We start from the raw sequence: 20,990 nt of genomic DNA on the forward strand, positions 1-20,990 counted from the left end.
CAGTATTGTATTGGTTTCAACGTCACAATGTAGAAAAGAGTACTTGCTGGATGTGAATTTGGAGCTTAAAGGAGGGAAATGAAACTGAACCTCATAATGTCTGTGAACTCATGAAAATTGAGAAGCACCTTTTGGAAGAAGCAAGCGAGAGATTTTGTATTGGAGATGAACGTTTTCTTCCACCTGACCCCTGGTGGAAAGCAAATTCCATTTTTAGTCTTAATGTAGCAAACTGCATGCAAAAGAATTTCAGTGTCAAGCAAGTGATGTGATATGTTTTCGCTTTAACTGCAGTTTCATTTTATCGGTCTTGTAAATATCCCTAAAAGCTAGAAAAGTTAAGTGAAAAATTCAAGAAAATGGTTTTAAAACAACATTTTAGCCGACTACATGTTGTTCTGGAATGATTTTACCAGATTTCTGAAATCTTACACCTTTGACCCCGTTTGTGTTCGCCTGTGCAAATGTCACAATCTTTTGCTCAACGTCTGACAATGCACCTGAGAAAATTGTGATGTTTTACTATGTCAAAGGTACTATATAAATGCAAGTAATTTCAAGTAATCTCAAGATGTGTCACACAAGCAAAATGTGTCAAGCGACAGCATGACAAAAACATTTGGTGAGGTGACAGGTGTTGAAAGATCTATTTGTGTACAATGTTTTATTTCAAAGCTCATTTGCTTATTTAGTTTGGTTTGCAATGCAGAGCAATGCTAGTTGCATGGATTCATTTCCCATACTGGCTAAGATTACCATTAACAGCTGTCCTTTTCAACCTCTCCCCTTGCCTGAGGTGTGGTGATCCTCAGTTTACACCACCACCAGTTGTCTCTCTCTAATAGCGAACAGACCTTTGGTCTGGCAGCAGTAAGCCGCTTTTACCGTACCCTCCTTCCAAGATTTGGACAGGTGAATTTTATAAATGGAAAAGAATGTCGGTTATGTGTAAAAGTGAGCTGTTAATTCCCAACGAACTCATTCAGTACTGTTGACAAAGACCCATTTCACTCCCCCACCTTACCAAATTTTTAATTTCTAAAGCCATTGATACGTTTAATTATTAGTACTTAAGAAGTACCTACTGGTGAGATAATTATATAAAAAAGGAGATTAAGTTTTTAAATTCCAGATTCTTCGTAGTCGGCTAAGCTCCTTTTGGTTTGTTGTACACAATTACTGTTATGAATGTAACAATGCTCACATATTTCAATGCTCCATTCCTTGTGACACACACATTGTGTGGAAACCAGTCTCTGTCCAAACTGATAAGTTATGCATCTGTGCATGAAGCTGATTCTAAATGTCTCTTCATTTTGTGGAAAAAGCAACACTGACTGTTCTCTCTCTCCTTTAGGCTGTTTGTTATTTGCGCAATAGAAACCGTGATGGTATGCTCACCATATTCATTGAATTTGTTAGTACAGCTTGTGCTTGCTGAAGCAAAGCAATTCTCATCATACCTGTCTTTGACTTTTGTCCGGAATACCGAAACATGTCTTTTTGCACTGGAGATAGTGTATTGAAGCTTTTCGTATTAAAAATTGACATCAGACTTTTGAAACAATGCACCTAAATAGTGAGGATGGTCTCCATCTTCATCTCTCACATTGTCTACAAGCTTTTAGAACAAAATGAAAAGAAGGTTCTTTTCTTCAATTATATTTCTACACACCTGCGGTCATGTAGAGAATGGGTCACATTTGAAATGATGCTGGAAGCCTGCCAGTATCCTGCTCATGTATGCCATGGGGAGGCATTACAGCTCAACATCTTACATTGTCCACACATAAATATTTCCGGAAATAAGTGACAGGAAAGTAATCAGACTTAGACTTTGGCAAATTCCTTACCTTTTGGCATTTTCCTCTGTTTGAAGACATTTGGGGCCCTTTGTAGAGGTTTTATTGACTTCTCAATTCAGATTGAATAGGTTCGAGGTTCAATCTGATGTCCATGTTTTAGACCCACTGTAGAATGGCAATTACCATTAGATATGGGAGATCCTCTAACAGTTTGCATTTTTATGGAGCCTTTACCATAATAAAAGATCCCAAGATATTTTGCAGAATAATTAGGACCAGAATCTGGTACAGGGACACCAAAGGAGATATTTGGACAGGTCACCACAAATTTGGTCCAAGAAGTAGGTTTGAACAAATGTTTGCAAGGAAAAGAGAGCTAAAGGGGGGTGGAGAAGTTCAGGGAGGAAATTCAAGAATTTGGGACCAGTTACTGATTGCACAGTTGCTGATGGTGCAGTGCTAAACATTGGGAATATGCAACAGTGCATAAGAGATTCAGACTGTTTAACGGATGACTTGGATTGAGTCATAGCTGAGTGTGTTGCATATGGCCGAGTCTGTTTGTTCATTTGAATCCATTGTCTGCAGTTACACACCTCATTTATACGGCAGAGATCCGATATCTTGAATGCAAAACACATGGGGAATAATGAGTTCAAACTACACAAAGCAACAGAGATTGCCAAAGACTCCTCACTTCAATTACTGCCTTGTATCTCACTGAAATCCATTTTATTAAACCCATCTGCTGTGTAACATACTGTGCAATGTGTAGATTTATTACAAAGCTTGTTTGTGTTAGTGGTTACAGTTTCTTTATGTAGAATCCCCAGACAAATGAAGCTTTTTGAATTATATCGAACAAAGGGTTAGAAAATTAAAAGTGCCATCAGACAAGACAAACTGGAAATTAGGGTGTGGGAAATTAGCCTTACGGGTGGCAAAATGGCTCAGTCATTAGCACTGTTGCTTCACAGTGCCAGGGACCTGGGTTCGATTCCATGTCTGCATAAATTCTCCAGTTTCTTCCCACAGTCCAAAGATGTGTGGTTTAGGTGGATTGGCCATGCTAAATTGCCCATACTATCCAGGGTTGTACAAGTTAGGTGGTTTAGTTGTGGCAAATGCAGGGTTCAGGGGATACGGTGGGGTGTGGGACACTCTGTGGAGGGTCAGTGCAGATTCCATCAGCCATATGGCTTCAATCTGTAGGGATTCTATCTAGGTGCACAAATGTAGATTAAAAGTTCAACTGAAATAAATATAGCAATATTTCACAATTGTATTAGAGGTTAATGTTACAGAGATTTCTAGGCTGTATACTGTCCCATGAAAATGCTAAGACGATGTTTTCTTCTTTTTGACAAAGATTACAGAAAAGAAAACCTGATTTCAAGAGAAGGTCCCTGGCAAGGTATGGGCATTCCTATTATGAGCAATGGGTTCCTTCAATGTTTGATATAACACTTATCATTACTAACTTATGAAGAATTACTTAAGTTTATATCAGGGAATAAGTGATAATGTTACAGAGTTAACCCAAAACACACAAGCTTAAATTGAAATGAATTACTTGTGAGTTTTGACTTTAATGAAAGAAAGAAATCTCTCAGTATTTTGATGACGCAGCCTCATGTTACTCATTTACAGTTTAAGCAAACACTTTGTTGTTTCAGAAAGCAATGTTGTGAAACCCCAGCTTCTATTTATTACCAATCTAATTGGACCATACATCAGAGGTTTGTTTTAGAGGTTGTGCTGATTCTGAAAGCTGCAAATTCTTTGTACCTTATAACTGTGTTAAAGGTCTCATGATGCAACAGACAGTAATTCACTTCTCTAATACATCGATAAGAACAAAAGCGATGAATAGGATGAAGGAGAAAATTATTTTGCACAGAAATACATCAAAGTTACACTGGAGGAACAGACCTGACCGCTTTGTGATGGTGTCACGTTGCTTCACCTCACTCCATCAACATATCCTTCCATTCCTTTTGTCATTTCTTCTATTTCAATACGTTTATGCAATTCATCTTAGCCAGTCGTGAGATATCCATTTCCAAGTTCTCGCAAATGTTGGTCAAAAAAGCCTTTTATTTCTTCAGTAGAATACGAATCACAGGGAACATATACATAAAACTGTTTGTGGCAACAACTTGCAGCTAAGGCATCAGATTGTTAAGTGCAGATTTGTTCTGAAACCTTAATTCAGACATCATGTTACCCAATGACTATTGGAAATGAATATTGTGGCTGAATTTGACAACTGAGCTGCCAATGCATGATGAATTTATTTTATATTTCTATTTTTGTAACTAGAAAATGAAATATGTAACAAATTATGGGCAACAGTTGTGCAATAATATAATATTTTGGCATATGATGTATTCTGAATATGAACATGTACTATCTGATCTCTAATGGTGTCACATATGAAGTTAGGTGTTGCAAATGAAATCGTTATTTAGCTTGTGCCTTTAAGGCCACTCTTTTTCATACTCCCTGTGCCAACATGGTTTTGGAATCCTGAAAGCAATTTCACAGTAATTGGATGTAACTGCTTAGCTCAGGTGTTAGAACCCTCATCTCTCAGTTAGAGAGTTCTGCGTTCAAGTGCTACTCAAGAACTGAAGCATAAAAATCAAGGTTGACACGTCAGCACAGTACAGGGGGAATGCTGCATTGTTGGAAGTCCTGTTTCTGAGCTGAGATGTCAAAGGGAGGATGCATTCATTTTCACGAGCAAATGATTTCATGACACTATTTCAAAGACAATCTGGAGAGTTATCCCCAAGGTTTAGGCTAATATTTATTCCATCCTGAAGCAAGATTACATTCCTGTTATTTCATTGATGGTGATAGGAATTCTGCTGCTGGAGGTCCCATTACAGAGATACGCAGTTCAGGAAAACATGCTTCCCACCAATTGGGGTAGGTTTATCATAAAATGCAGCTGATTCAAATAATCTAAACTTGGTGGTACATTCTTCCAACTCTTAAGCTCCCCCCTTCCCCCGTCACCCCCAAAAATAAATTCCAAAATTTGAATGTGACTAAGCTGCTGTGTTTCTCACATGACAACACTGACTAAACTTTGGATGTATGTGATTGTCTGTAAAACCCTTTGGGAAGTTCTGCGGTTATCAAAGATGCTGTATAAATGTAAGACTTTCTTTCTTTTGTTTACAAATGATTGGTTAGGATTGATATAAGTGGTATTGAGCTAAAATTGGCCTTGTGCCACTCTTTCCGAGCCTCTTGTATTTATGTGCGCCCACACCTCCCCCCTTACTTCCCTCCAAGGCCCCAAGAGATCCTTCCATATCTGCCATAAATTCACCTGCACCTCCACACACATCATTTACTGCATCCGCTGCACCCCGATGTGGCCTCCTCTATATTTGGGAGACAGGCCGCCTACTTGCAGAATGTTTCAGAGAACACCTCTGGGACACCCGGACCAATCAACCAATCCACCTCGTGGCTCAACACTTCAACTCCCCCTCCCACTCCACCAAGGACATGCAGGTCCTTGGACTCCTCCATCGCCAGACCATAGCAACACAACGGCTGGAGGAAGAGCGCCTCATCTTTCGCCTAGGAACCCTCCAACCACAAGGGATGAACTCAGACTTCTCCAGTTTCCACATTTCCCCTCCCCCCACCTTCTCTCAGTCCCAACCCTCGAACTCAGCACCACCTTCCTAACCTGCAATCTTCTTCCTGACCTCTCCGCCCCCACCCCCACTCTGGTCTATCACCCTCACCTTAACCTCCTTCCACCTAATGCATTTCCAACGCCCCTCCCCCAAGTCCCTCCTCCCTACCTTTTATCTTAGCCTGCTTGGCACACTTTCCTTATTCCTGAAGAAGGGCTCATGCCCGAAACATCGATTCTCCTGCTGCCTTGGATGCTGCCTGACCTGCGCTTTTCCAGCAACACATTTTCAGCTCTGATCTCCAGCATCTGCAGTCCTCACTTTCTCCTATTTATACAGATAGCCTAATTTATGTTTGATCAATATAAACCTCCGAGCTGTTGAGAGTGAGGGAATTCAATAATGCTGAAGACATAGAATGTTATTAGTTGGATTCCCGTTTTGTTGGAAATGGTCATTGCCTGCCATTTGTGTGGCATGAATGTGATGTAGCACATTCCAGCCTAAGCCTGAATGTTTTCCAGGTGTTACCGTGTACAGATACAGACTCCTTCGGTATTTGAGGTGCCACAAATGGTGCTTAACATCCTGAAATCATCAAAGATCCCCATGTCTGATCTTATGCTGGAGAGAAGGTCATTGATAAAGCAGCAGTGGAGTTTGTACTGATGAGGAAGACTTGTACAGATGTTCTGGGGCTAACATGACTGACTTCCGACAACAACAAATATCTTCCGATGTGCCAGGTATGACGCCAGCTAGTGGAGAGTTTTCCCTGATTCCTCTTGACTTCAATTTTGCTCTTGTTCCTCGTTGCCATGCTCAGCCAAATGTTGAGATTTGATGACAGTCGCTCTCAGTTCATCTCTGGAATTCAGCTCAAGGCATGCGTTATGTGACCATGACAAAACCCAAACTGTCCACCAGTGAAAAGCTTGTTCCTTTTCAAAAGCTGCTTCATAACACAGTCAATGATCCCTTCTATCAAGTAATTGGCAATTGAGAGCAGACTGAAGTGTTGGTAATTGGACAAGTTGGATTTATCCTACTTTTTGTGTACAGAAAATTCCTGGGCAATTTTCCACTTGATTGGGTAGATGTCAGTGTTGTAAATGTACTGGAACAGTTTGACTAAGGACACGGCAAATTCTGTTGCACAAGTCTTCAGTGATGTTCAGTTTGACACATAAGTAGTCCTGTATTGATGCTTCACCAAACTGATACCTTTTTAGGTATGGTTGCTGCTGCTTCTCCATGCCCTCCTGTACTTTTCATTGAACCAGGGTTGATCCCCAAGCTTGATGGAAAATATAGCATGAAATATATCGGGCAATGGCCGAGTGGTATTATCGCTCGACTACTAATCAGAAACCCAGAATAATGTTCTGGGGACCTGGATTTGAATCCCATCATGGCAATAAATGTCTGGAATTAAGAGTCAACTGATGACCATAAAACCATTGTCGATTGTCAGAAAAGCCCATCTGGTTCACTAATGACTTTTAGGGAAAGAAATCTGCTATCCTTTCCTAGTCAGGCCTACATATGACTCCAGAGCCACAGCAATGTAGTCAACTCTCACCTGCCTCTGAAATGGCCTAGCAAGCCACTCAGTTATATCAATTGTTAGGAAGTCACAACAAAGAAATGAAAACGGACGGACCACCTGGCATTGACCTTGCGACTGGAAAAGACAACGGCAAAAGCACAAACAGCCCTGTTGACTATGCAAAGTCCTTCTTACCAACATCTGGGGGCTACTGCTGAAATTGGGAGAGCTGTCTCACAGACAAGTCATAGAAATGTACAGTATGGAAACAGACCCCTCGGCCCAACTCGTCCGTGCCAACCAGATATCCCAAAATAATCTAGTCCTATTTGCCAGCACATGGCCCATATCCCTTTAAACCTTACCTATTCATATATCCATCCAGATGCCTTTTAAATAATCCAATTGTACCAGCCTTCACCATTTCTTCTGGCAGCTCATTGCATACACGCACCACCCTCTGTCTGAAAAAGTTGCCCCTTACATCTGTTTTATATTTTTCCCCTCTCACCCTGAACCTATGCCCTCTAGTTCTGGACTCCCTGACACCAGGGAAAAGACTTTGTCTATTTATCCTATCCATCTCCCTCATGATTTTATAAACCTCTATACGGTCACCCCTCAGCCAGGGAAAACAGCCCCAGCTTATTCAGCCTCTTTCTACAGCTCAAATCCTCCAATCCTGGCAACATCATTGTAAATATTTTCTGAACCCATTGAAGTTTCACAACATCTTTCCAATAGGAAGGAGACCAGAATTGCACGCAATATTCCAAAAGTGGCCTAACCAGCATAGGATTCTGGGTAATCCAAGATGGAAGTTGGGAAAAATTTCTGGCTGTAACAGGCTACTCCTTTTTTTGAGGTGTTCGAGGTGATTTCCTCAAATTCCAGGAGCAGCAATTACTGTTTTATATGCTGTGGCATTGTTTTGGAAGTTTTTGAGTGAAGCTACAGCCTGACGTAGTCATTCTTACAGAATCATACCTTAACATTCAATCCCTCCAACACCGGCGCACAGTAGCAGCAGTGTGTACTATCTACATGGTGCACTGCAGAAATTCACCAAAGATCCTTAGATAGCACCTTCCTAACCCACAACTGTTTCCATCTAGAAGGGCAAGGGCAGCAGGTACTTGGGAACACCACCACCTGCAAGTTCCCCTCCAAGCCACTCACCACCCTGACTTGGAAATATACTGCCATTCCTTCACAATCGTTGGGTCAAAATCCTGAAATTCCCTCCCTGCTGGCATTGTGGGTCAACCCACAGCAAGTGGACTGCAGTGATTCAAGAAGTCAGTTCATCATCACCTTCTCAAGTGCAAATAGGGATAGGCTTTCAATGCTGGCCAGCTAGCAATGTCCAAGACCCACAAATGAATTTAAGAAAAGGTGACACATTTCCACAGAAATAAATTATTTTGTAACTGATGGCCTACGGCACTGTGTGAGTGCCCAATGGATCTGGAGTATACTTGTACCCTTTTATTATGTTTGTTCACATCTCCAAAAAACCAAGAATATTTTTTCATCTAAGATTAACTCGCGGCCAATAAAATTGTTGAATCTTTTATCTCGAGAAAAAAGATGTCACCTAAATAAATGCCAAAGCTATTTACTTTTCCAAGTAGTCCTTTGGTTCAGCTTCTTTTTTGTTCTTGTTTGATAACAAATAAATTTTCTAATGAAATCATACAACGTCTGAGTCAAACTCTTGCTGAAATCTTGAGGTGGGTGAATTTGACAGCTGGGATGAATTGAAATATGAAGGATTAGCAGTCTACTCTTGTCGACTTGTGTGATCAAAATGCATTAAAATTTTGATTGCCTTTGCATGGCACAAGTTGTCTTTATTGCTAAACATGTAAATAGAAACTTCAAAGAAAATACAGTAATATAAAATTTACAGTGATATGGGGAAAGAGTAATGAGAGGTTATAAACTGTGGCTATCCCTTTAAGTCAAACTTCAAATCCCCATTGATGTCTTACCTTCAAAGCAGCAGGCTGCTCTTTGGGAGAGAGTGCCAAGTCAACTGTTTTGCATTGCAATGTCATATAACCACATTTATGAGTGCTAGTGGGCATTTTCCAGGACAATCTTTCCCCTGAGTGTGGGTCCAGATGACTGGTCCCATGGCACTTCAACTCATTGTTCCCAGATGGCATCTAGTATGAGACACAGTCTAAACTAGCATTCCAATTCAAGACCCTTGCTCAATCTTGGGCATCTTGCAGCTCATTTAGTCTGTGAATATGCAGCTAAAATGTGCCTTCTGCCTCCCCAGTCCCTAGCATGTTGAAGTAAACAAGACCCTGAACAGTGGTTGTGGAGAGGACTTTTTTTCTCTGAAGGGTGAGTCCAGAACTCAGGAAAAACGTTTTAGGGAAGAAATTAGGAGAATTTTTTTTTCTCTCTCAGAAGGTTGTAGAGGTGGGGTGATTCAATATTTTTAAGGAAGAGATAGATTCTTGGAGGGTAAGGGAAGCATAGCTTATCAGGAGTGGATGGAAATATGGAATTTAAATCACAAACAGATCAGCCGTTATCTGATTGATGAACAAAATGCAACTGCTCTAGCACAGTTGTGAAGGTGCTTATCTGATCCTTCATCCCTTTGCTGGCTCTTTGAAAGCATTGTCTAGTTTAGTCCCAGAGTTCACCTGTTTCCCAAAAACTTGAAAATTAATCTTCCTCAAATGCATGCCCGATCCAGTTGTCTTTTACTTGAGAGAAATGATTTGGAAAGTAGCGGATATTTCTCCTTCAGGCTCCTTAATGCAGACAGTTGTTGGAATAAAGATGCTAACTGACGGAGGAAAGCATTAGGGAATTAAGGAGCGCAGTAGGTGATCAGTATCTGACATATGAAGGTGGCTGCTCACCACAAAGATATCTGGATAACTGAATTGTATTGAGAGATAGCAACTTAGCATAATGAGCATTCGACCAGTGCAAACACCTAAATGTGAAAATATTCCACATTCCAAGTTGGAAATGTAATAAGAAGTGGCAGAATTGCACAGTGCTCAGTAGCCTTGCAGGACAAGGAAAATTGTGTAAATGATGCCCAGCATTCCCCATTAGCTCAACACTGAACTGATGGGTTTGATTCTTTCTGGTTAGTTAGATATGACCTTAATGGATGACCATATCGCCAGCGGCAACAATGATTTTCTGGAGCTTGACAATGTTTTATTTATCTTTGTTTTAAATACTAATTATGTCATTTGGTGGAGCCAGTGAAATATAACTCAAACTATACATTATACTATAAAACATCTCTTACCACTATCTGCATCTTATGGTTCGTTGCCATTTAATATGTACCAAGACTTAAAAGCAGGCACAATTTTGAATTATTCATGTTTTTATTTTTCTTTCTTTCTTTCCCTGGTCCTCTTTATCAGCCTTTTGCCTGTCATCGCACATATTACCCCAGAGAACATAGAGCATGGACTGTGGGTGTTGAAGAAGTGACTCACTACTGCCTTCTCAAGGGGCAGTCGGGATGAGAAATAAATGTGGGCCTCGCCAGCGGTGCCCACACCAGTGAAAGGGTGACAAAATGGCATTGGCCAGGCTTCTGCTTTCTGGTGCACGGTATCACAATGTGACCATCAGCTACCTGCCATCATAAAGCAACTTGTACCCACTGTGGGTCAACTCGAAATTCTCACAAGAAGTGTTACCGCGAGGGTAGCCAAACAGGATCGCTGGGTGGCTCTGTCAAAACTTTCTGTCACAAGGAGTAGAACCTTTTTTTTTGTTTCAGTTCCTTCAGAATATGTGGGCTTCACTGCTGACTGAGCCAGCATTTATTTCCCCCCCTTTATTGCCCTGGAGTTGGTAGTGGTGGTCCCCTCTGTTTTTGAACCAGTACAGGCCATTGGGAATAGGAACTGTAACAATGCTTTTAAGAAAGGAGTCCAGGAGTTTGACAACAAGACTAAAAGGACAGTGATACACTTCCAAGTTAGGATGGAGAGTGGCTTGGAAGGGAATTTTCAGGTGGTGATGTTCCTAATATCCCCTGCCCTTGTGGTGGTATTGTTCATGGAATAAGAAGGTCCTTCGGCCCTTCGGCCCAACAAGTCCACACCGACCCTCCGAAGAGCAACCCACCCAGACCCATTCCCCTACATTTACCCCTTCACCTAACACTACAGGCAATTTAGCTTGGCCAATTCACCTAACCTGCACATTTTTGGACTGTGGGAGGAAACCAGAGCACTCGGAGGAAACCCACGCAGACAATGTGCAAACTCCACAGTTGCCTGAGACAGGAATTGAACCCGGGACTCTGGCGCTATGAGGCAGCAGTGCTAACCACTGTGCCATCGTGTTCTTTGAGAAGCTCTGGTGAATTACTGTAGTGCACCTCACAGACAGGATACACTGCTACTGGGTGTCAATTGTGGAGTGATTTAATGTTTGTGAATGGAGTGCCAGTCAAGCAGGTTGCTTTGTTTTGGATGGTGTGAAGCTTTTTGAGTGTTGTTGGAGCTGTATTGACCCAGGTAGATGTGGAGTATACCATGACATTCTTGACTTGTTCCTGATAATAATGGACAGGCTTTGGGGAGTTGGGAGGTGAGTTACTCCCTGCAGGATTCCCAGTGTCTGACCTGCCCTTAAAGCCACAGTATTTATATGCTAGGTCTTGCTGCATTTGGACATGGATGGCTTTAGCATTTGAGGAGTTGTGAGTGGTGCTGAGCATTGTGCAACCTCTGGTGAACTTCCCTGCTTCTGAGCTTATAAGGGAGAAATCATCATTGACAGAGCAGCTGAAGGTGGTTGAGCCAAGAGCATAACACTGAGGAACTCCTGCAGAAATGTCCTGGAGCTGAGATGAATGACCTCCAACAACCATGACTGTTTTCCTTTGTGCTAGGAATGATTCCAGCCAGTAGAGAGATTTTACCTTCATTCCCATTGACTCCAATTTTGCGAGGGCTGTTTGATAAACTCTCATCTTCCCTCTGGATTTCAACTCTTTATTTCAAATTTGGCACAAGAATGTAAGTGAAGTCAGGAGCTGAATAGTAGTCAAGCTGCACATCAGTGAGCAGGTTAATGCTGTACAAGTGCTGCTTGTGATAATTGACTATGTTGTATCTGGCCTTTTTATATGTCAGACTTCTGTGGTTGGTAGATGCCGGTGTTGGAAGTGACTTGGTTAAATTCACACAACACCAGGTTCTCGTCCAACAGGTTTATTTGGAAGTGCTAGCTTTCAGAACTTCTTCGTCAGGTAGCTGGTGGGGCAGGATCAAAAGACTCAGAATTTATAGTAAAAGATCAAAGTGTCATGCAACTGATGTGATGCACTGAACAAACCTAGATTGCAGTTAGGCCTTTCATCTTTTAGAGTGATTACATGTTTTGATTCATTAATGTGTAAATTCCAGAACTTCTTTCAAATCACATTCCCAAGATAACTTAAGGTTTTATAAAAAAAAAGGTGACATCTCAGCACAGACAATGCGCTAAAGGTATGAGGTTAGTCTGTCCGTATTCCAACCTTGAGTCAGACTAGTTTAATTTCCATATCGGAGTTTATAAAATGTCACATGGATTGACTGCCTGCAGATTGTGTTCTTTTTGAGCTAAATAGAATATATCTGCAAATACAATTCTGCAAATGCAGATTCACTCCATAGACTTATTTGCATGTGCGTGTGTGCATGTGAGGGAGGGAGAGAGACTGTATGCATCCCTATGACAGAGTACATGTGTGTGTGTGTGTGAGACTAAGAGAGAGAGACTGTGTGTATAAGAGAAAGTGTGTGTGTGTGTGTGTGTCTGAGAGAATGTGTAGTGTAGTGTGACATGAACCCCAGGTCCTGGTTGAGGCCATCCTCATGGATAACGAACTTGGCTATGAGCCTCTGCTCGGTCACTCTTTATTGTTGAGTGTCCCAGATTCCGCCTTGGAGGACAGTCACCCAAAGATCCGAGGCCAAATATCCCCGACTGCTGAAATATTCCCTGACTGGGAGGGAACATCCCTGTCTGGCAATAGTTGCGTGGTGTCCATTTATTCATTGTTGTAACGTCTGCAATGTACCATGCGTCTGGACATCCTTTCCTGCATCGTACAAGATAGACAATGTTGGCCAAGTCACATGAGTACTTGCCATGTATGATGAAGGCAATGTTGTTACATGAATTTCAGTAAGATCTTTAACAATGTCCCACATCAAGGCTGGTCGAAAAGGTACAAGCCCTTGAGATCCAAGGCATGGTGGCAAAGTGGATCCAAAATTAGCTGACAAATAGTTGGCAAAGAATGATGGAGGGTTGTTTTTCAGATTGGAAACCTGAGATTAACAGTGTACCATGGGAATTGGTGCTGGGATCCTTGCTGTTTGTTCTCTGCATCAACAACTTGAATGTGAATGTAGAAGGTATAATTAGTAAGTTTGCAAGTAATATAAAAATTGGCATTATTGATGATAATAAGGGGGATGGTCAGGCTGCAGTCTGATATTGATCAGCTAGTAAATTGGGCAGAACAATCGCAGATGAATTTAAATCCAGTAAGTGTGAGCTGATGCATTTTGAGGTGTCTAAAAAGGGAAGGATATGCATCATGAGTGGTTGGTCCTGAGGGAGTTCTGAGAAACAAAGACATTTTGATGAACAAGTCCATAGGTGTCAGCATAGGTAGACAGGGTGGTGAAGAAGGCATACAATATGCTTAATTAGCTGGCCGTAGCAAGGGATGTCTTGTTCCAACTTTGTGAAATTTTGGTTCGGCCACAGATGGGATACTATGTATATTTCTGGTCGCCACACTATCAGAAAGACATAGCAACACCATAGAGGGTACAGAGGAGATTCACTCAGGCCGGAGGTCATGCGTTTAATGTGGGGAGCCAATTGTTTGAAGGAGATCTGAGGAAAAGCTTTTTTACCCAGAGGGAAGTAAATGCTGCTTGAAAGGGTGATAGTGGCAAGTATTCTCAGAACATTTAAGAAGCATTTGGACGAGTACTTAAAACGCCAAGACATGGTTTGCTATGGACCTAGTGCAGGTAAATGGGAATATAGTGTAATTTTGTTTTTGTTGGCCAGCGTAGACATGGGCCCAATGGGCCTGTTGCTAATGTTGTATGGTTCTATGACTAACAACAGTGAGGAGATAATGTCCTTACTGTGCAGAGCAAGTAGCCTGTTGGTGTGCACAAGGTCCAGGCATTGAGCGAGAAAGATGAGTCCAAAAGATTTGGACAGAAATCTCTAGTCATGTTTATGAAACACAGATACAGAAGCTGCTAGAAAGGTATTAAACTGTGCATTCTACTGGCAAAAATGAAAAGTCCTGCAAAATGAAAACAAATGAGTCGGCCAGCAAAATTAAATAATCAAAACTGAAATGAGCTTATAAATAACCAATGTCTCCAGAAGAATCAACACAAAAATAACAGTGTAAAATTCAACTGGGTAAATCAACAGGTACTATTGTTGAGGTAATGTTTACAGCAGGAAGTATACATGGAGCTGTGTGAAAAACTTTCAGAGAAAGAATTAAAGGGACAGTTCTGGATTAGGTGAATGCATTCAGATAGTGGAGTATGGCATCCAACCTTCCAATCTTCCAGAAACCAACAGATTTGTCATTTATGGAGCTATAAAGATAATGACATCTTGTTATTTCCAGTTGAAGTGATTTCCCAAAAGTGTTTCCAGGTAGTTCTATGTGCACCCTTTTATGCTTGGACCCAATGTTGCAATGAAAGAGCAGAACCTGAATCCAAGAGGACATTTACTTTTTCTTTCAAAACTGAGAAACTGAGTAGAAAATTCAAATTCTCTGATTCTTCACTCTCTGTAATCATATACTGTTTGGTACCTCCTGAGGGCGCCAATAATAATGAGCAAAGTAGGAGAGAAAATAAATCAGGATGTTGTAATTAGCTGGTGCCAGCTCTCGGTTCAACAACTCACACACTATTGGTTTGTTTTTACAAGGAGGATAATTGCACTGATGAAGTGCTTCTCCAAACACTGATGTACAACTACTTTAAGAATTATTTGCAGTTCCATAATTGCCCTGATCTTGGCAGTGAACATGATTATCTACTTTTTCCTGGGGTTGATGCTGAATGCTTATTTAGGCTTAATTCTTCGGTTGGGAGGTTTTGAGTTACCTGTGAAACATGTGTTCTTAGCTTTGTATTGCTCTTGAAATGAGCAGGTGATTCTCAGCAGATAGCATAGCAGCTTAATGTATCTCCCTTGTCTCTGTGCTGCTCTGCATCAAGCAGCTGACATGTTTGACTCTAAAATACACTGACAATAATCTGATGGCCCCAGTTTATACTTTGATAAGTTGATATCACTACACCCACAAGTAACAGCAGAACTCCAGTTGTAGTTGAAGTGAAAAATGACTTACCAACGCAGAAATAATTGTCTTTGGCTGCACTAGTTTTTCAAAAATGATCCATTGAGATGTAGTCAATCAAATGTTATCTCTCACATCGTTGACTATTTGCAGCTCAGCATTATTATCAGCAGAAAAACATCAAAGTAAAATTATTTCATGTAATGCAATACTGCATGTGACTAACTCAGTTGTTTAATAATACTCATCATAATTCTTATACTTCCATTGAATTGAATTCTGTATCTTGCATGATGTTAACTTTTTTTCATTCCAAACAGATAAATGGATGAAGTTTGAAGAACTGTTTGTGTCAATTGATGTAGGAATCAGAGTCCATTATTATGAGTGTTTGTACATTTAGTTTACAAAGTTCACTTCAACTTTGAAAATCTCTCTGCTGATTTGCGTCAGGGTGGATGCAGTGCTTTGGAGCAGCAGCATGCAATCTTTTCATTTGGTGAGATGTTGAGTTTGTAATCTCTCTAGCACTCCACTGAACTGTTTTTCACAGTGGGGCAGAAAAGGCCAATGGATATTCTTGAAATGTCAAAAAGGGCTTGCTCCAGGAAGAGATTGAGCACTTGTTCTCCTATCTGTGGTTGTCCCATCATCTGAGCAGAACTGAAAAGGTGAGAACAATGAGGGCAATACTGGAAAATAGCTCTACTTAATGAATGATTGCCTTCACTTATTTCTCTTCCACAGTCTCTGATAGTTCAGTTCTGACAGAGTTGGAAAAGAGAGAGATCATTGTGAAATCTATAAAACTAGAGCTGAATAGTCTTAAGTGCTGTGAAGAAAGGTCTCTTGAGTGTCAAGGAGCATTGAAAGAAGAAACACACTGTCCCATGATTGACAAGAGTTCTCGGCTGTTCTCTGCTCTTTTAGAATAAGACTTGGAGTGATTGATCCTGATTCTACTTGACCCATCAGACAAGTTGTAAAATTCATAGAATGGTCTCGAAAGAAGGTGAGGAGAAAATGGTGAGGCAAGTGGAATGGGTGGGAAGAGGAGTTGAAGTTGGGGGGGGGCATAGGGAATTGTGGAGGAAGAAAAACAGCTGCAACTTTGGACACCTGCTGTCAGGATAAGCTCTCAACATGTGGTCAATGTCTGGAGTCCCATATTTCCTATGTGATCAAACACACACGTTTCCAACGTAGTGATAGATTTCCACATATGACAATTCTCCCCACCTCACACTGAGCAACAGTGAAAGAAGCAAAATGATTCTCTGACACTTAAGACCATAAGATATCAGAGCAGAATTAGGCCATTCAGCCCACTGAGTCTGCTTGACCACTTGCTCATGGCTAATATGTTTCTAACCCTATCTCCAGCCTTCTCCCTGCAATATGAGTGTTGGCACTTTCATGAAGTCTCTTTCCTCATGTATAGCAATATAAAACAAATAATTTCAACAAGAAAACCTATTGCACAGCTATTTTACTTGATGCTGTCTGAAATGCCTCAGTCTGTTTAATGAGATACTTCCCGGAGCTGTAGAAGGAAATAATCTAAATTATAAATCGGTGATTCAGAAAGCTGGAGTTCACTGTGCTTTAGGACCACACATATTGTAACTCTCCCTCAATTTGCAGTTGTTCCTTTTGCTGAGAACTCCCTTCCTGTGTTTAATAATCACTTTCATTTTGCAATAACTAACATGTGGCGTAGGAACTGGATGAGTTACTCTTCAGTTGCAGAAACTGCCCCATTACATATTAGGTTTCAACTTGTTCAGGAAGGTTGATTTCAGACAGTAACACACAGAAACTAAAATCTTTTCCTGTTTGTTTCTTTTTAACTTTTATTGTGAGTTAAATGTATCAGTAGAGTTCCCAACTACTGCCTGCCCCCATGAAAATCTTGGTGAGTCAGAAGGAGAGCGTTTAATGAGCTTCCTAATGATCTGAATGTGCCTAATTAGCAAGGTGGGTAACTTGTACTTTCCTGCACACCATTCCACCCCCAACCCTCATCCTCTCTCTGGCCGTTAATCGTCCAGATTTGGGGTAAGATCATTACCATTGAGTGAGACTAATACTCACATTGAAATTACTTTTTGTCATTTGGAATGCCTTGCCTCACGCAATGATTTTGTTTCATTCTGATCCATCAATTATGGAGAGTAGAAGGAGGGAGGGAATAAATAGAGATAATCAGTCACAATTCATTGCACACTATAACATAGTCAATGGCTTGTCTTTTGGGGTACCTTATTTTAAGGACATAAATTAAGTTGATTGTTCTGACAGACCTAAAATGAGATGAAATTACTTGGAATAAAATACAAAATAGGCAAAAGTTTCTGTCTTTTATTAAAAAAATCTATGCCCATTTTCCACAAGTATTCAGTTTGCAGGCTATAGTCCAAAAAGGAATGCCGGAGTGAACACTGTAAGATTTCAGACATCCTTGTGCAGAACCTTTTCTTGCTATATGGCTGATATGATTTGTTTAAACAATCCAGCCTGCAATCTTGGCATTTAACCAGCCCACAAGCTATTTAATGTTTCATGCTCCATACAACTGGGTGTTATCGCTCAATTGAACATAAAAACATAAAGCGCCACAAAAAATGTTGAACCCAGTAGCAGTTAAACTGTACAAAATATTTTGTGTCTTTAGATAATCTATGTGCAATCACATTTCCGTTGAGTTGGAACAGACAAGAGAGTCGACTTTCTATTATCTTTTGTTATTTGAACCCAGAATATTGAGCAGAATTTGGAATTATGTTACAAGTTTCGTGCACAGCTCAAATAATTTCAGAGGCTAGTGAAGTACTTGTTATCCACTTAACATTCTGCAGTTCTCTGCTATTTAACAAAGAACCATCAAGTAATTAATCAGTTCCATATGCTTCTTGGGCCTTTGTACATAATTCTGAATACAAAGAGTCATGGTCAGAAAGTGTTAGACATATTGCAACAGTAATTAAATGCAGGGAACTGTGATTAGCTTCAGGAGTGAGTCAGTATGAAAATAAACTGCCTTGTTCATGTCACTTGTAAAAGACTCACCATGAAACACAGGCCAGAGGGAGTGCTATGATGTTGAGAGTACAATTGTTCATTCAGCTGAGAGTGTAACCTCTGAGGTCAACTGCCTATGTGGCCCATGTGGGTTCGAGGACACAAAAGTTAGATGCTATTGCAGTGTCCTGACAACCACTTGCTCCTGAATTGACATGACTTACAACAGTTTTGTGATTGCCATTGGCATTCAATCCAAAATGAAAGCCACTGTGTTCCAGAACAATACATTCAATGTAAAATTCTTCGAGATATTTCTGTGGTATATAAAACAACACAATGTAAATATTCATCTTTCAAATGAAGTTAATTTTATGAAACTGGCAAGGTTTTATCAAGTCAATTTTCCCACCAAATTATTGGCAAAGCCTCAGACGGAGGAACATTCAGGCCACACAAGTGCCTGGCGATGACCATCTCCAAGAAAATCTGACCATTGTGCCTTGACTTTCAATGGTATTATCATTGCTGAATCTTAAACTATCAACATTCTGGGGGCTTACCATTAACCAGAAAGTGAACTGAACGAGCCAGGTGAGGAATATATTGATTAGCCGGTCAGAGCCTTGGAATTCTGCGATAAGTAACTCACATCCTGTCTCCCCAAAACCTGTGCACCAGTTAGATTTTTTTTTAGATTAGATTAGATTAGACTTACAGTGTGGAAACAGGCCCTTCGGCCCAACAAGTCCACACCGACCCGCCGAAGCGCAACCCACCCATACCCCTATATTTACCCCTTTACCTAACACTAAGGGCAATTTAGCATGGCCAATTCACCTGACCTGCACATCTTTGGACTGTGGGAGGAAACCGGAGCACCCGGAGGAAACCCACGCAGACACGGGGAGAACGTGCAAACTCCACACAGTCAGTCGCCTGAGTCGGGAATTGAACCCGGGTCTCTGGTGCTGTGAGGCAGCAGTGCTAACCACTGTGCCACCGTGGTTGAATGTTATATCGCAGAAGTCAGGAATATAATGAAATGTACCCCACTTGCTTGAATGATTGCATTTTCAAAAACACTCAAGCAACTCAACACCATCTGGGACAAAGTTGATTGGCACCTGATTCACCACTTTCAACATTCACCCCCTCCATCACAAATGCACAGTGGCAGCAGTATGTACCATCCGCAAGATACACTGCAGCAACTTATCCAGGCTCCTTTAATAGTACCTTCCAAATTTATAATCTTTACCAAAAGGCAAAAGTAGCAGATATATGGGAAAACCACCATCTCAAAGGTAGCTTCCAAGCCATACTCCATCCTGATTTGGACCTATTATTGCTGTTCCTTCACTCTTGGTGGGTCAAAATCTGAAGCCACCTTCCTAACAGCTTTATTGGTGTATTCTCACACCAAGGAGCATTGAAGGAACACAGCTCACCACCACACTCTCAAGGGCAATATGGGATGAACAATAAATGTTGGCCAAGCAGTCATGTCTCGATCTGATGTGAAATTAAAAGAAATAATTTTGCACTCAGTTCTAAGCACTTCATGAATGACGTCAAATCCTTAAAGAGAAGATTTAATGGAATTACACTTGGGGTGAAATGTCTTTACTTATGCAAAGGATTGGTGATGCTGCTTTACTTTTTCGCATAGAGTAGAGAATATTAAGAGGAGAGTTAATTGAAAACTTCAACTCTCCAGAGGGCTTCGTTAGTGTATACAAGGGGAAACAGTTTTCACTGGCACACAATTGCAAAACAGTGGTCACAGGTTCAAAATGTTTGGCAAGAGGAGAACATAGATGGTTTTTTTAATTGCACAAAGATTTTGTGATCTGAAATTCACATGATGAATTGATGAATGAAGCAAACTGAATTATCATATCAAAATCGACTTTGATATATAGATGAAAATAAAAGGTTTGCAGTGCTATGGACAAAGAGGGGAGTAACACAGCTGAGCTGATGCAAAAGAATAATATCCTGAATGATCTCCAACTGTGCTGTAAGATGTTTTGATTTTTATGATTGATTTTTGCTTGGTGTTTTAAGAAAACTTGTCGGAAAGGATTCACAGTGAAAAAGAACAAAAGGAGAAACTCCAAATAAATGAATAAAAATTAATTATGAAGAAACATAGCATTCTCAGGGCTTGCATTTTTCTGTCTGATCCTACATGACTTATTTGCTGGCAGCAACATTTCAAATCATGAAAGATATTATTGCAATAAATTCCAAACAAGAATTTGAAGGAAAGTAGAGTTTAGTAAAACAGCTATCTTCAGCCGTAAAATTCTGATTTGAAATTCCATCTGAGCTGGGTCTTATGCTTTATTCATATAGTGCGAGGAATGTTATTAAAAATGTTGTTTTTGTTATAGGTGGTTTGTGTGAGAAATTGCAAGCCAGCTGTGTCAGCATTTTGTTAGATTAACAACTAAAAACAAAATTAAAACATAATATGCCAGGAGTAGAACTGGGTGCACAGCATTTTAAACTTTTTTTAACTCAATTGTGGAATATTGGCATCATTGGCTGGGCTGACAATTTATTGCTTGTCCCTTGTTGCCCTTCAG

The 20,990-nt window shown here is 40.6% G+C and overlaps 1 long non-coding RNA gene across 3 annotated transcripts in view; it reads left to right on the forward strand.

Annotated features, from left to right (window-relative positions):
- LOC122543135 (uncharacterized) overlaps positions 1 to 20,990 on the forward strand; it is a 164,961-nt gene that overhangs the window by 68,782 nt on the left and 75,189 nt on the right. For 2 of the 3 annotated variants that reach the window (XR_015754874.1, XR_015754873.1), the window contains one exon: positions 3,175 to 3,219. This is a non-coding gene — a long non-coding RNA (uncharacterized LOC122543135). Of the gene's footprint in view, positions 1 to 3,174; positions 3,220 to 15,829; positions 16,047 to 20,990 lie in introns of those variants that run through there. The other variant, XR_015754875.1, reaches the window with a different exon arrangement.

The sequence above is a fragment of the Chiloscyllium plagiosum genome, unplaced genomic scaffold, assembly GCF_037043375.1.
Source record: "Chiloscyllium plagiosum isolate Xiang-an unplaced genomic scaffold, Cpla_swu_hap1 HiC_scaffold_48, whole genome shotgun sequence".
In the NCBI taxonomy this organism is placed as follows: Eukaryota; Metazoa; Chordata; class Chondrichthyes; order Orectolobiformes; family Hemiscylliidae; genus Chiloscyllium; species Chiloscyllium plagiosum.